The following is a 14,404-nucleotide window of genomic DNA, read 5'->3' as shown; positions in this document are numbered from 1 at the left end:
GTGGATACCAGATCCGAGAACCAGGCCATCTCTAGTGATGCGTGATCATCATCAGACAGTGGTGGTGATCATCATCTACGGTGGTGTGGATGCTGTCATGTTGAGGAAGACAGTCTGGGCAAGCACGGCTTGTGGGATGGTCCTTATTCTGTCACTGACTAGCTGGGTAACTGGGCAAATCCCTTGCATTCTCTTGGTTTCAGTTTACTTACTTACAAAAATGTTGCGATGGATCATCTGTAAACTCTCTTCCACTGTGATAACAACCTTACACAGTGGTCGTATTGGAAACCCCATTTGCTACACAACCTTCACATTCATTATCTCGGCCACTCATGTTTTTTTACTTGCTGAGTACTAAAGATCCCCATCAAGTTGCCAGATTGGATGCCTTAGCTTGGAACTCTTTTTACTTTAGGGTGAAAACATTTGGACCTTAAAATGTAGAAATGATAATTCTGTGCTATTGAGATTATGTCTGGAAATGCAATGTAGAGAATTAAGAAAATATTCAGACAGATTGGTTTTACTTTTCTTTCAATCTCATGGGTAATTCTTATTAGCTGCATAGTTACCACTATTTTCTGTTCTTCTTGCCATGTAGAAGGGAATATGAACCTTATGTCCAAATACAAGTCTTTCATCAAAGAAAGAAATCAGATTTAGGACATTTCTTCCTTTTTCTGATGGCTGATAGGAGATGCTAGCATTGTTATAAAATGTAAGGAGAATCTTCTTGGAAAATATTTTTGTGATATGTACTGAATCTTAAAGATATTCATATCTTTTGATCCTGTAAGTACTCATCTGTTAATCTATTTTAAGGGTATAATAATTAAAGCTGATAAATTTATATACAAATATGCATTTTATATCATTGTTTACATGTTTATTAGTGAAATCTTAGATATTTAGCAAATGACGAAATGGCTAAAAGTAGAATATGATGATGCAATGAAGACAGTGTTAACAGGAGTGTGTAAAATCACAGGTATACTTTTAATGCAACAAGTGACAACAAGCAAACAATAAAAATTGAATGCATCGTTTATCAAGATGTAAAAAATATAACATGCTACCAAATGGTGTGAATTCAGGTGATATGCTATGTGCTTTGTAAGTATCATATTAAATACTCACAGCGACCCTGAGGCAAGTTACATGATTCCCATTTTGTAGTTGAGGAAACTGAAGCTTAGAGCTGAGGCCATTTGTTCGAGGTCACAGAACTAGGAAGTGACAGCGCTGGGATTTGAACCCCACCCTCTCCAATTCTAAAGCCTTGGTTAAGTTGAGGGGGCAGGGAGGGTTGGAGGTATCCTGAGGCTTCTGTGTTTCCACTCAGTGGAGTCTCCACTGCCCTTGGGTACCCCTTTTCGTGATTGAAGTCTGGCGTTACGTAATCTCCCCACAGCAAAGAGGGCATGGAACAGGACAGAGCCTTGGCAGCCAGGCTAGAAGAGGTGTGCTTAGCCCCAGAGTGGTAGATCCTTCCCTTACGATGGCTGTACAAGTAAGAGGGGTGTTATCTGAGTACAGCAGGGATGCAGGGCCTTCCCAGTGCAGCCACAGAGACTTGGAAGACCCAGGCTGAGGAAGACACGGAGGCAGGGCCTTGGGAATGGACAGGAACCTAGTGCGGGCCTAGCACATGGGAAAGGTGATGCAGGTAGAAGGGCAAGTACAAATTAAATATCAAGCTTTATTCTCCCTGTGGAAATTGAGTCCCCTCCAGACCACCGCCTTTCTCTTTCGGAATTCTATTTTCCCTCCTTTTCAAATATATGCAAATTTATTTAATGGCTAAATAAACTTATGACCAATCTCAACTCAGGAATGTTTCCTAGGAGCTATCTCTTTGTAATGTAATTGTCAAGGGACATATGGGCCACCCTTTCAGTTTCCTCGGAGGACAAGGGCCTAAATTGTCACCTGACTCCAAATTGCAAAACTCAACTAATGTGATGGGCTGTAGCCACTCGGCTGTACAAGGGAGTTAGATTCTGTCTTTGTAGTGGATTGCCTGTGATGCAAATTCTGGTTTAATGCTTATTCAGTCATAAAATTGTTTTCTTTGTCGTCCAAAAAAAAAAAAAAAATCCTTTGGTTACATACCTTCCTATGAGTTATTTTTAAACATTATGAAAATTAATAACTGTGAACTCTACGTGGGCATGAGTGAACTCCTCTATCTTTGCTGAAATGCCATCAAATTTGCAGGGCTGGCAGAAAGGCTCAGGGGCTGTTGAGCACTCCAGGCACAATCTTGGAGTCCCAAATCCTCTCAGTGGGGAAAAAGTTTTCTCTGGCGTTTATCCAAAGAGCAGCAGCATTCTTTTCCCAAGATGAGATCTGGCGACTGGCTCCATGACTGCAAGCAGGAACAAATTGCTCTTCTTTGGAAGGCTCTTGGCCTTCAAGGATCACTTGGGAAAGGAGTGGTGTCAGCTTTGACACTTTAGCCAGAACGCTTTGCTGTCCTCCTTCATTCCTTTTTTCTTTTTTTAACATCTGCATGTGGATGCAATAAAAGCGTGCTGGGCCGCTGGGCACTTGCAGAGGAAGAGCATGAGTGGTAGAACCGGGCTGTTATTGCCTGCCTCCCTGGCACACATTAGCTCAATAAAACATGTAGTCAATAAAACACAACAAAACAATCAAACTAAGCCCTTTGGTGCTCTCCGATTGGGTGTTACGCAACCCAGAAACCTGTGGCCATAAAAAGGAGAATGAGGGAAACTTTACACTTGCAAGAACAAAGACGCTTAGGCGCTAGGTTGAAAATAGCGCTAGCTGAGCTCACGTGTTCACTGGGCACCTGGAAGCAGTTAGCTTTGAAAGCTGTGCAGGCTTCAGCTGCTTCAGCATTCATGGGCCCTCCATGAGATCTTGTTGGGAACATGTATAGAAATGTGTTTTCCATTAGAGAAGTCATTGATCCTATCCACGAAGATACATTTCTTTTAAATGATAAATTTATTAGCCATGGGCAGAAAGATTATTTGCTGCCCTTCTTTTGAGGGGAAACCCCCAGAGTTTGAAACTGCCACAGAGTGCTTATGTCGGTAGGCTGTGATTCTAGAAAGTGATCTCTTCTGACCAGTGGAAAGTTGCAAACCAAAGCTCAACACTTTCCTAGTCTAGTAAGACCAAAAGAAAATGGGAAGTTTTTATTGTTGGTGCCTTGTTAGGACTTGTTGTAAAGTAGGCCAGTGCAATTTGTCTATTTTAGGTTTTAGAAACATTTGTTCCTCCCACAAGAGGTATTTTAAATACCGTCAGGATTCAGATTGCAACCCTAAACAATTCATTAAAATATTTTTTTGGCCTAATTTCAAAACAAAGGTTGTTGTTGCTGGTGATAGCAGGGATCCCGCATGGAGCCTCAGTGGGCCCATCCCGGGGGCTCAGACCTGCCTCGGTGTGCCTGGGGAGCTATGGGGTGGACCTGTCAGGAGCTGATATGCTTGCGGGAGTGAGGAGTCCCCCACCCCTAGGATATAATTCACCCTAATGGAAGAGAATCAGATTTAAAGAAAGAGAATAATCTTGGCCAAGTAACAAAAACTGAGTCATCAGTGAGGAAGAGCCACTCTGAGTCAAGCCTGCTGTGTTTTTACTTGGATGGTCTCCCAGCCCAATCTCAACTGGATTCATGTCTGAGGGCTGTGGTGGAAAGTAGAGAGCCATCTCTACTGAAAGTGATGGCTCAGTAAATAGTCTGCAAGACATTGGGGCCTTGAACAGATACGAGAGTGCAGAGGATGTTGGGGGAGAGAGGGCCCTTCTTCATAGGTGCTGGATGCATTCCAGGGATAGTCAGCAGAGAGGACTGTCATAGGACAGGAAGAATAAAATTGCAGATGATACATGGTAACTTATTGGATTTTTTGGTAAGCACTTGTGAGAATTCTCCTGGTTTCTTTCAACATTAATTGGATCTATCTGGGTGTGCAAATGTATTTATAATGTTTGTGGGGTTTGGGGGGGTAGAATTTTCTATAGGCTACCACCCCACATTAGTGAGGGAGAATGAGTGGGAGGAGGAAAGAACCATGGACTGCATTTCTTTCTAGCAGTCTCATTATGGGTATATATCTAGAGGGATATAAATCATATTACCATAAAGACACGTGCACATGGACGTTCATTGCAGTGCTATTCACAATAGCAAAGGCATGGAATGCACATCAATGACAGACTGGGTAAAGAAAATGTGGCACACAGACACGGTGGAATAGTATACAGCCATGAAAAAGAAAAGAAATTACATCTTTTACGGGAACATGGATGGAACTGGAGGCCATTGTCCTTAGCAAACTAGTGCAGGAACAGAAAACCAAACAGTGCATGTTCTCACTTATAAGTGGGAGCTAAATGATAAGAACCTTATGAAGACAAAGAAGGAAACAACAGACACTGGGGTCTACTTGAGGGAGGGGGTGGGAGGAGGGTGAAGAGCAGAAAAAATAACTATTGGGTACTGGGCTTATATTTGGGGTGATGAAATACTATGTGTAGCAAACTCCTGTGACTGTGTATATCTATGTAACCTTTATATGTACCAGAATATTTCACAAAAGTGTCAAAATAATTTGAGGTTGAATAAATAGGCTATGGTAGTTACTGAACTTGTTCTGATGGATTTATCCCATTGCTAAACTTTACACTTTATTGTCCACACACAGGCATCTTGATATACCCTCAATCCCCAAGTGATTTTAGGGGTATAACTTCTCCACATTCCTTTGTTGTAGCACATTTGAAAAATGTCTCTGCTACATAAGAAGGACCAGAGGTTTCATGCTACTTCATCCTGTAGAGAGATGGCTGGTGCCACATGCTAAATTCCACTTCACACGCACACAAGTCATGAATCACGCTTCCTATCCATTACCTGATTCCTCGGTTTTCACTCTGTAACACTATCCGAGGAAATTTCTCCTGGTTTTTTCCTGGTTCACTCTGAATGAAAGAAAACACAGGTGTCCTTGTACACGTCAGTGAAGGATTCCTAGAGGTCGTTTTACCTTCATGCTTGGAGAAACGATTACCAAATGAATAAACTGCTCAGTAAAAATGGTTCTGCAGCATAGGCAAGCAATGATAGTGTAACTTGTTGGCTAAACCTTTTATTCTTAGATTTGAAATTCCTGAATCCTCAATTTACATTGCATGTCTTGCCAACCTCCCCTTCATACAGTCTTAATTGCATCATGTATCATGTGGGAATTTTTTTGTTTTATCTGTGAACATTTTCCTCCCATACATCTATTCAATCTATTCATCCACCCATCCATCCATCCATTCATCCATCCATCCATCCATTCATCCATCCAACCATCCATCCATCCATCCATCCATCCATCCATCCATTTATCCAACCATCCATCCATCCATCCATCCATCTGTCCATCCATCCATCCATCCGTCCGTCCGTCCGTCCATCCATCCATATGTTTTCTACCTTCCTTCTATAACTGAGGGCCTACCTTGAAATAGTAATTTAAGATTACATTCCCATTCTCTATTACGTTTTTCTTCTACCGAACCAAGAATCCAAATCTGTGAAATCAACTGATGATGTCAAGCAGGCTTTATGAAGCAAAATAATCTACTTGCTCACATGTTCCCTCTGGACTTACAGAGTGGGTTATGCACAATGCACAGGTCCCTCTTCCTTTTCTCTGCTTCCCCCAGGTGGCATCATGGAACAAGCTCTGAGTAGTGAACAGATCACACTTTGTCATTCCCATTGCAGTCTTCAGAAATAAATATTGAAAAACATAACTCCAAAAGAAGTTTGAGACCCCTTTATATCTAACAGGGGAGCAGTGACTATGAAGGCTCAGAATACATTATTAGAGACCTCTGGGGCAAAAGTTATTCATTTATTTGACACCTACCAAGTGCTAAGCATTGCACTGAATGTCTTACAGTGCTGAGCAAGATGGGTATGATCCCCTCTAAGCAGTTGACTCATATTTCACGTAGTCCTCATAAGCCAATGTGCCATTACTATCCCATTTTGCCATAGAGGAACAGCACTTAGAGAGGATAAGCAATTTGTCCAAAAGTACATGGGAAACGGTAGAGTGGAGTTTCAAACTTGGTCTGATTCCAAAACCTGTGCTTACAGATGACAGAATAAAGTTAGCCAAATTCTCTTGGAACTATGATGCTTTAAATGCCAATAGGCCCTTTTCCACTTACGGAAAACCCCCACTGGTTCGAGAATAGGTTTGTAGGAAAGGTGTTCCCTGGGGGTAGACTGCTAACCTAGTTAGTTCTGTCTTGGCTAGTCGTGGCTGACCTCTGAACACATGGTCTGTGGAACGGGTCAGTCCTTCTGGTACTGGATGTTTGGTGTCACCAGGCTTGAGGCAATGAGAGCCCATCCTGGCAGGACAATGGGAGCTTCATCCAGTGAGGGTGACCTGTGCTAGGTGCATCCTCAGGAGACTTCAGCCTCTTTACCCATGAGTTGAGCACTTGGCAGCACCACCTCATTTTGATCTTCCAGACTAGGTCAGCTTTCCTGTTACATATTCCCTAGCAACCTGTACCTCTTCCTACCACTTAGCACACGTAGATTTATTTGATTGCATATTACTATTTGTTCAATAACTTCCTTTTCTGTTAAACTTCTCAAAGCAAAGTTCAAATTTTTTTATATTAATTGCCAATGACTGTGCTAGGCACAGATCCCAGTGAGTAAAAGCTGACATAATCCTCAAATCTAAAGCTATAGAGTGGAAAACACAGATATTAACCCAACAGCACAATAGAAATGTAAAATTTTAACAGTGACAAGGGCTGTAAAAGGGGTCTCTGCCTCTGGCAGTGTGGTGAACTAGATATCCTGAAAGCCCCTGTTGCTAAAACACCGCTAAGGATAGCACACGTATGTAACTTTAAAGATTGTTAAGCCAGGAATGTAACAAAGAAAACTGCCAAGGGCAAAACAAATTTGGAAAGCTGAGTTGTTTGAAAAAAATTTCGATGTAATTAATTGATCACCTTTTGTTGCTGTTAATTCCTTTGATTTTTCTCTACTTGCTTGAAAGATATAGCTGAAAACATTATTGGGGTGCTTATGATTAGTTTTTTCTTCATATGTTTTCAACCTTTGTTATTGAAGCATTGAAATATACAATTGTAAAATCTTTCTGGTGGACTGTATCTTCTGTCATCATTTTCCCTTCTTTAACTCCAGTCGTATTTCCTACCTTAAAGTTTACTTTGTCTGTTTTTAGTATAATGATGCAGGTTTTGGGGGTTCGTATTTTCATGGTAAATCTTTTTCCGTCTTTTCCTTTCAATCTTTCTGTATCTTTGTTTTTAAGATGTGTTTCTTGTAAGCAGCACATAATTAGATTTTAAAACTCTAGTCTGAAAAGCTGTGTCTTTTTATTGGAATATTTAGTCCATTTACTAGACTTATTGTCATTACTCGTGAGAATATAGCATGAAATCCTGACTTATTGAAGTATGATACGTAGAAACTAGTGCCTTAACCACTTTTATGACAATAGAAGGTCCTTAAACATGAAGATTTGGTTTTCAGCAGTTTCACGATCATGTGCCTAGGTTGCTGTTCTGTTTTGCTTTGTTTTAAAATTTATTACTATAATTTCAGTGGCTACTCTTACATTTTTAATCTATGTACTTAAATATAAATTATTGGAACAATGTTCTGTTTCTGAACATAACAGATACCTTAACTTACTTTACTATTCAATATCCTCCTCCACTGTCTTGTTATTGTGGTCTGGGGTTCTAGGTTAACCTCTTTATTTTGATAAAAAAAATATTATTGTCATTTTTTACATTGAGTAGTTTGTTCCATTTACCAATGAAAAATATTAATTTCTATGAATTATATACTATTAGGTTCAGAATTTTCTTTAATAATCCTTTAAGTAAATTCTGTGATACACCATTTTAATTTATATCTATGTATAAAATATTTTTAGGTAGTAGGTTAGCAGGGTTTAAATTTCTTAATAGTTTTCCCCTTACCATCAGCGATGACATGTCCTCTTTATCACTAATGTTCTTTTAGTTTCACCAAAAACGTCTTAATGTGCATTCACCTGCTTGATCGTCAGAATGCACTTTTGTTCTGAGAGATTATGACTTTCTTCAATTTTTGAAAATTTTCAGCTATTACCTCTTTAATTATTGATTCTCTGCTCTTATTTTTATTCACTTTTTCTGAGATTCTTCATCTTCTATGTCTCCTAAATGATACTGCATTTTTTAAAATCTCTTTTTCTGTGCCCATTCTGGGGGAATTGCTTCATATCTTTTTAAACCATGAATGTAATCTTTGATCATATCCTATTTAAAAAATAATTTAAATTGTTTACATGTTTAATATCCAGAGTTACTTTGTTATTTTTTCCTGTTTACCAGGTATTAGCAAAGATTGTTGTATAACAACTCCTCTTAACTTCTTTTTCTTAAACATGATCATTTAAATATTTTTCTCAGACTTTTCTAAAATGTGCTTTATCTGGAGTGAATTTATATCTTGATGTATTTTACTGGCTTTCTCTAAATATTAAATTTATTCATGTGTTGTATAATTTGTTTCTTTTTCGTGAGTAAACTCTAATTTTCATTTACTTAGTTTTTTTATTAATTTTTTAAAATTTTACTTTAGGTTCTGGGGTACATGTGCAGGTCATGCAGGGTTGCTGCATAGGTGCATACATTTAAAAAATCTTTGAAATAATTGTAGGCTTAAAGTAAAGAAGCAAGTGTAGTACAAAGAGTTTTTCCCTGAACCTTTTGGGAGTAAGTTACAGACATGATCACCCCTGAATATTGCAGTGTGTATTTCCTACAAACAAGGATGTTTTCCTACATGCCCCCAAAGAACTACAAAAACCAAGAAGTTAACACTGATTCATTATGACAGTCTTATCATCAAACCCCATATGGTTTCATCAATTGTCCCAGTTATGCTCCTTATAATAAAATATTCTGTTCCATAGTCATGCCTTGCATTTAGTTTCTTGACAACTTTGAATTTACTGGAAATGTCCCCCTTAGACTCATGTCATGCATTTTTGGCAGGAATATGACAAAAGTGACACTGTTTATTTCATCGTATCATATCAGGTGGCACGGCACCCAATTTAGGTTTGTTCTATTTTTGTTCTATATTTACTATAATTAGTAAATTAAGGTGGTTCCTGCTGGAAGTCAACATCTGTAATTCATAAATATTTTGAAGTGTGGTACTTTCAAAGGATGTAAATATCACATTCTTCATCAAATGTTCTGTTTATTCAACGATCTATTTTTTGTCAATATGGACTCATGGGTTTTAATTTTATTTAATAGATTATAATTAGTCATGCCATTACTTATTTTGTTGCTCAAATGGTGCCACATTTGGGCATACATACAAATTGTATGTATATGCATAGATGAGTTTATATACATACATGAGTTTATATCAATACCTTCAATTCCAATCCAACATTACAGGGCTATTTCCAGATTTCTCTCTTTTCACATTTATAATTTCCTTCCTCCTTTGACCATGAGAAACCTGGCTGTCATTATCCTCAATATATTTACTTACTTGATTAATGCCTTTTTATGTAACGAATCTCCTGTCACCAGCACCACTCCGTTCCCTACAAAGGTGTTATTTTTGCTGCTGCTCCTGCGTGCCAGTGTCTTCATCCTGTCCATGGTCCAACACATCACGCTGGACGGACCCCTCTGTGGGTGCCTGCCCCTCCTTCTCAGGATCCAAAATTTTGCACCAGATTTTGCTCCTGTATAGACAACCTCTTAGCTCTTTAATTTTGTTTGGAAAGCTCATTTTGAATGGGTGGTTTAATTTTAATTTGGTTTCATTTTTTTTCATGCTTTCCTATGTGTCTAATGATCTTGGTGTTTTTCTACAGGCCCTCTATGATTCCCACCTCCACCCCTAGGCCCACAGTGTAGAATCAGATTTTGTAATGGCTTCAAGGCCAGTTGTGTTACTGAAGATATCACAGATCCAACTGCAGAGCCATTGGAATATTGATCTCTGTGAATAGCCCCAACCTAGTTTCTATGAAATAGCAGCCTTAGGAGGATGCCACCTGCAATGTCTTTTCAGCCTCCTTTAAAGCATGGTGGGGTGCCCCAGTCCAGTCCCTGACTTCACATAGTTGCCTGACTCTTATCCCAGTTCTTAACAGAAGCACTCATCCTCGTTACTCTGTCTCACATAAGCTGAACTCTTGGATGCTGCTACCTTCTTTTGGATTCAAAGCAGTCCTCTACCTCACTTCTCTTCATTAATTAGACTTCTGTTCCACTTCTGGTCCATGGAGATTTTTGTTTCGTTTTGAGTAGGGCAGTCATTTGGCTTTCCTATTTCTGTACTTTATCACTATTAAGTATTTAGTGCTGAGCAAATGTCTTGAAGTATTTCTCTAGCACCAGTCACTATGCTCTCTTGATCCCAAGTCCTTATGTTGGCTTCTAATCATACTTGACCTTTAATTGATTTTAAAGAATAATGTATCCCTATTCCACATTTAAAAAATAATCATTTCTGGGAAATGGGCCAACCATTCAGAGGGCGACAGCTGAATGGTATGCATCACAGGACGACCATGGACGTTCAGGATGTGAGAATGAGGTTAGCTTTTAAAAGCTATCTGGCTGCAGCAAGATTGTTAGGCAAGGCTAAATATGCAAATGGAGGTCATGTGGTCTCAGCTGTGGGAAGAAAAACGACAAGTGTCAACATCTGGACTATGTCTCCTTTTGCCTTCGAGGAGGGGTTGGCAAACCTGCGACTTATCTGACAAAAAGGATCACTGGATTAGACTTAGCCTTGTTCTTTCCTTCTGCCTCCTTGCTTTTATTCCTCGTAGCTTTTGGGTTTATTATGATTTAAAACCGGAGGGCTAGCGGATGGTTGTTCAGACATACTTATTCCTTCTACCCTCCTGCCACCTCTGTGGGTGGAGGACATTTTTACTCTTGGATGTTGCGCTTGGCTGTCATTTTCTTTGACCAGTGGAATGTTAGTGGCCTGCTCTACCAAACGTTTAAAATGCAGCTTGGCAACTGGCTTTGCGTTTTGGCACTTCTGCTTTCTCTGTAAGAAGAACATGTCTGGGCTAGCCCACGGGTCCCAGGAGGAGCGTAGAAGGCAGGTGGAGCAGTGTGCCGCCGGCCCCACACCCCAGCCAGACTGAGCCCACATCCATCAAAGACCAGATGAACTTCAGTTGCATGAGGGAGCTTGTCAAAACTGACAGAACCCCAGCTGAGACCAGCCTAGATCGGGGGCCCTCTACCAATCTGCAGGTGAGTGAGCTAACTACACACTGACTTTCCTATGCCACTGAGATTGTTTCGTTATTTTTTTAAAGTAATTAATTTTTTTTTTTTTTTTTTTTTGCGATGGAATCTCGCCCTGTCACCCAGGCTGGAGTGCAATGGCACAATCTCAGCTCACTGCAACCTCTCCCTCCCAAGCAATTCTCCTGCCTCAGCCACCTAAGTAGCTGGGATTACAGGTATGCACCACCACACCCGAGTAATGTTTTGTATCTTTAGTAGAGACGGGGTTTTGCCATGTTGGCCAGGCTGGTCTTGAACTCCTAACCTCATGCTCTGCCCACCTCGGTCTCCCAAAGTGCTGGAATTACAGGAGTGAGCCACCATGCCTGGCTTGTTTCATTATTTTTAGCACAAAAATGACCAAAATACCTGAGGCAAACTATCTCCCTTCCATCACTTGCAACTCGTCCTGCTAGGACCTGGCATTCCATTTTGGAACCTCTGTTTCTCTTCCCTGCATCTCCAGAATATCTCATGTCTCATTACTATGATCTTGTCTCAACATCTTCTGTTTTCTGTTAAGGACACTTGCGTTGTATCCTCATGTCTGATTAGAACTGGGGTCTTGCTTTGCCTCTTTTATTTTTCCTCCATGGGGTATGGCTATGTCCAACCTCAAGTCCGTTGGCAGAGGCCCAATGTCTGTTAATACGTGGATTTTGCACTTGCCTGAATATCTCTTCATATGCCTTGCTGTTAGCTTCTACCTATGTCTCATCATAAGATTTTTCTTCCTCTGTCTCCAAACATCAATCCCTTCTTAAACTGCTTCTTAGACTTTTGTTTTATTATCTTGTTGCTTGCAATACTTCTAGTTCTTGTTATTTTATCCCCCTAAGTATCACCGTAATATTTGGAATATACAGAAAACCATCAGAAACCACACGAGGGTTTACTCTGTTAATATTACGGTGCATTTTGCCCCAGTGCCAGGGTGAGTCTAGACCTTGGCCTTGACTCTGCCTTTCTCCTCTATTCTGTTGCAAGTACTTGGCCATGATCCATGCCGTGTGAGTTGTACCTTTAGAAAGACATAATGTGGGTAGACTGGATTAGGTGGGTGGATGGGGGTTATAAAGAGAAGCATTCATGAAGATGGAAGCCACCAGCGTGTCACAGAGATGAGACAGACAAGAAAGAGAGATGAGGCAGAGCTACCTGGCTGCCCCACCAGGAATTTGTGGGGTCCTTCACTTCGGAGGGGACTGGGTTTTCATTCATTGGTCTACCAAGCCAGAAGCTAGGATTTGGGCTCTGCGACGAACCCACACCTTGCTGCTCTTTGGGTCTCCTTTCTTGTGTTTGTGCTTCTGTTCCCTTCTTTGTCATATGGTGTTTCTCTTTTGGGGCACATTGCCAGCCTTTTCTGATATCCCCCACTCTCCAGACCTGCCACCTTGGCACACGCTCTGTGGTCACTGCTTGGACCTGAGTTTTCCTGGGTCTCGTAACTAAACCTTACACACTACATCTTGGGGTGAGTTGCTTCTGTTTGAGGCTAGCAGTAAGCATTTAGAGTCAATTCTTAGAACTCTGAATGTCAGGGGTCACCTTCTTTCCAAGGTCTGTGGGCCTCTGCTGAAGCTCTCTGCATGCTGTCTGCGAAATCCAGGGATCTGACTGATGCATTCACTTTCTCTCAGAGTGGTCTGCCATTCACTGGCTGGGCATTTGACTTGGCAAACCCTGAGAGTGAGGGCGTGGCTATTTGCAGAGAGTGATACATGCTGTTCTCTCAATGGAAAATACAATTTGGTGATGGATGGCCCAATGTTTCTTGCTTACTTTAAACTGAAACTCTCTACTGAACGTACCCTAAATGCAGCATTCTTATAAATAAACAATGCTTTTTTGGATTTTATGACTGTGGGTTCACTGCCAAGTGCAAGCATTCCTAGTCTGTGGCATGAAAACCCAGTGAAATAGAATAGAAAAAGGGAAAAAGAGAGAGGGGAGAGAGAGAGAGAGAGAGAGAGGATAGAGCTATTTTCTTGAGAGCAGTCAGGCCTGTGGGTGAATTTTGCAAAGTGCTGTGTCTCCAAAGGCTCAGGGGAGTCCTCTGCTAAGCGGGAGCTGGCTTGCCAGTAGCTACAGGAGCTCCTGAAGGTTGTGAGAGAGCAAGATCTCTGCCCCCGCACAGCTGGTGTTAGATGCTGTCATTCCCCAATCTCCCTGCCACGTTTTGACGAAGAATGCCTTTCTATTTTGAATATCAATGTGTGAAGTCAACTGTCCCCTAATCTATACCCACTGCTGGGACAGTTCCAAGGTTTTGGATTAAATACTCCGGCACAAATCTCTTTAAACCTTTCCTAAATAAGAAATTATGCGAGTCTCTCCAGTGAAAGATTTTTGCTCCTGGGGAATTAAAACATTCGGCTCTGTTTGCTCTGCGGAGAACAAAGTGGCTCAGAAGTCTGCTCTCTAATTGGTTGATGTCCTTTGGACCGGCTGCGACACGGCATCGCGTGCCTCACACCCACTCCGGAGGGCCCACTGGCTGGCTGGCATCTAAGTCCAGCTCCGGGGCTATTTTTTTTCTGTTCCATTATTCATCTGGCGGTGGTGTGTGGGTGTGTGGGGGGTGGGGAGGTTTGCACAAAAAGTATCACAAAATAAAACCTTCCCAGCAAGAAAAACTACATAGAATTATTGGACCCTTTGCTACATTGCTGTATGGCAATTGCCACTTGTTGGCTTGAGAGAATTAGGTGGTCCCCCCTGCCCCCAGAGTCTCTCTTTGTAGCCTAGACTGAAGTGCAGTGGAGCAATCTTGGCTCACTGCAGCCTCCATCTCCTGAGTTCCAGTGATTTTCCTGCCTGAGCCTCCTGAGTTGCTGGGATTTTAGGCATCCACCACTGCACCCAGCTAATTTTGTATTTTTAGTAGAGATGGGGTTTCACTGTGTTGCCCAGGCTGGTCTCAAACTCCTGACCTCAAGATTCTTGCCTTGGCCACCCAAAGTGCTGAGATTATAAACATGAGTCACTGCACCTGACCAGGTGTGTTTTTATTTGTTGGATAGAATGCAAA

The sequence above is a fragment of the Cebus imitator genome, unplaced genomic scaffold, assembly GCF_001604975.1.
Source record: "Cebus imitator isolate Cc_AM_T3 unplaced genomic scaffold, Cebus_imitator-1.0 Scaffold295, whole genome shotgun sequence".
In the NCBI taxonomy this organism is placed as follows: Eukaryota; Metazoa; Chordata; class Mammalia; order Primates; family Cebidae; genus Cebus; species Cebus imitator.
This window is presented reverse-complemented; position numbering follows the sequence as displayed.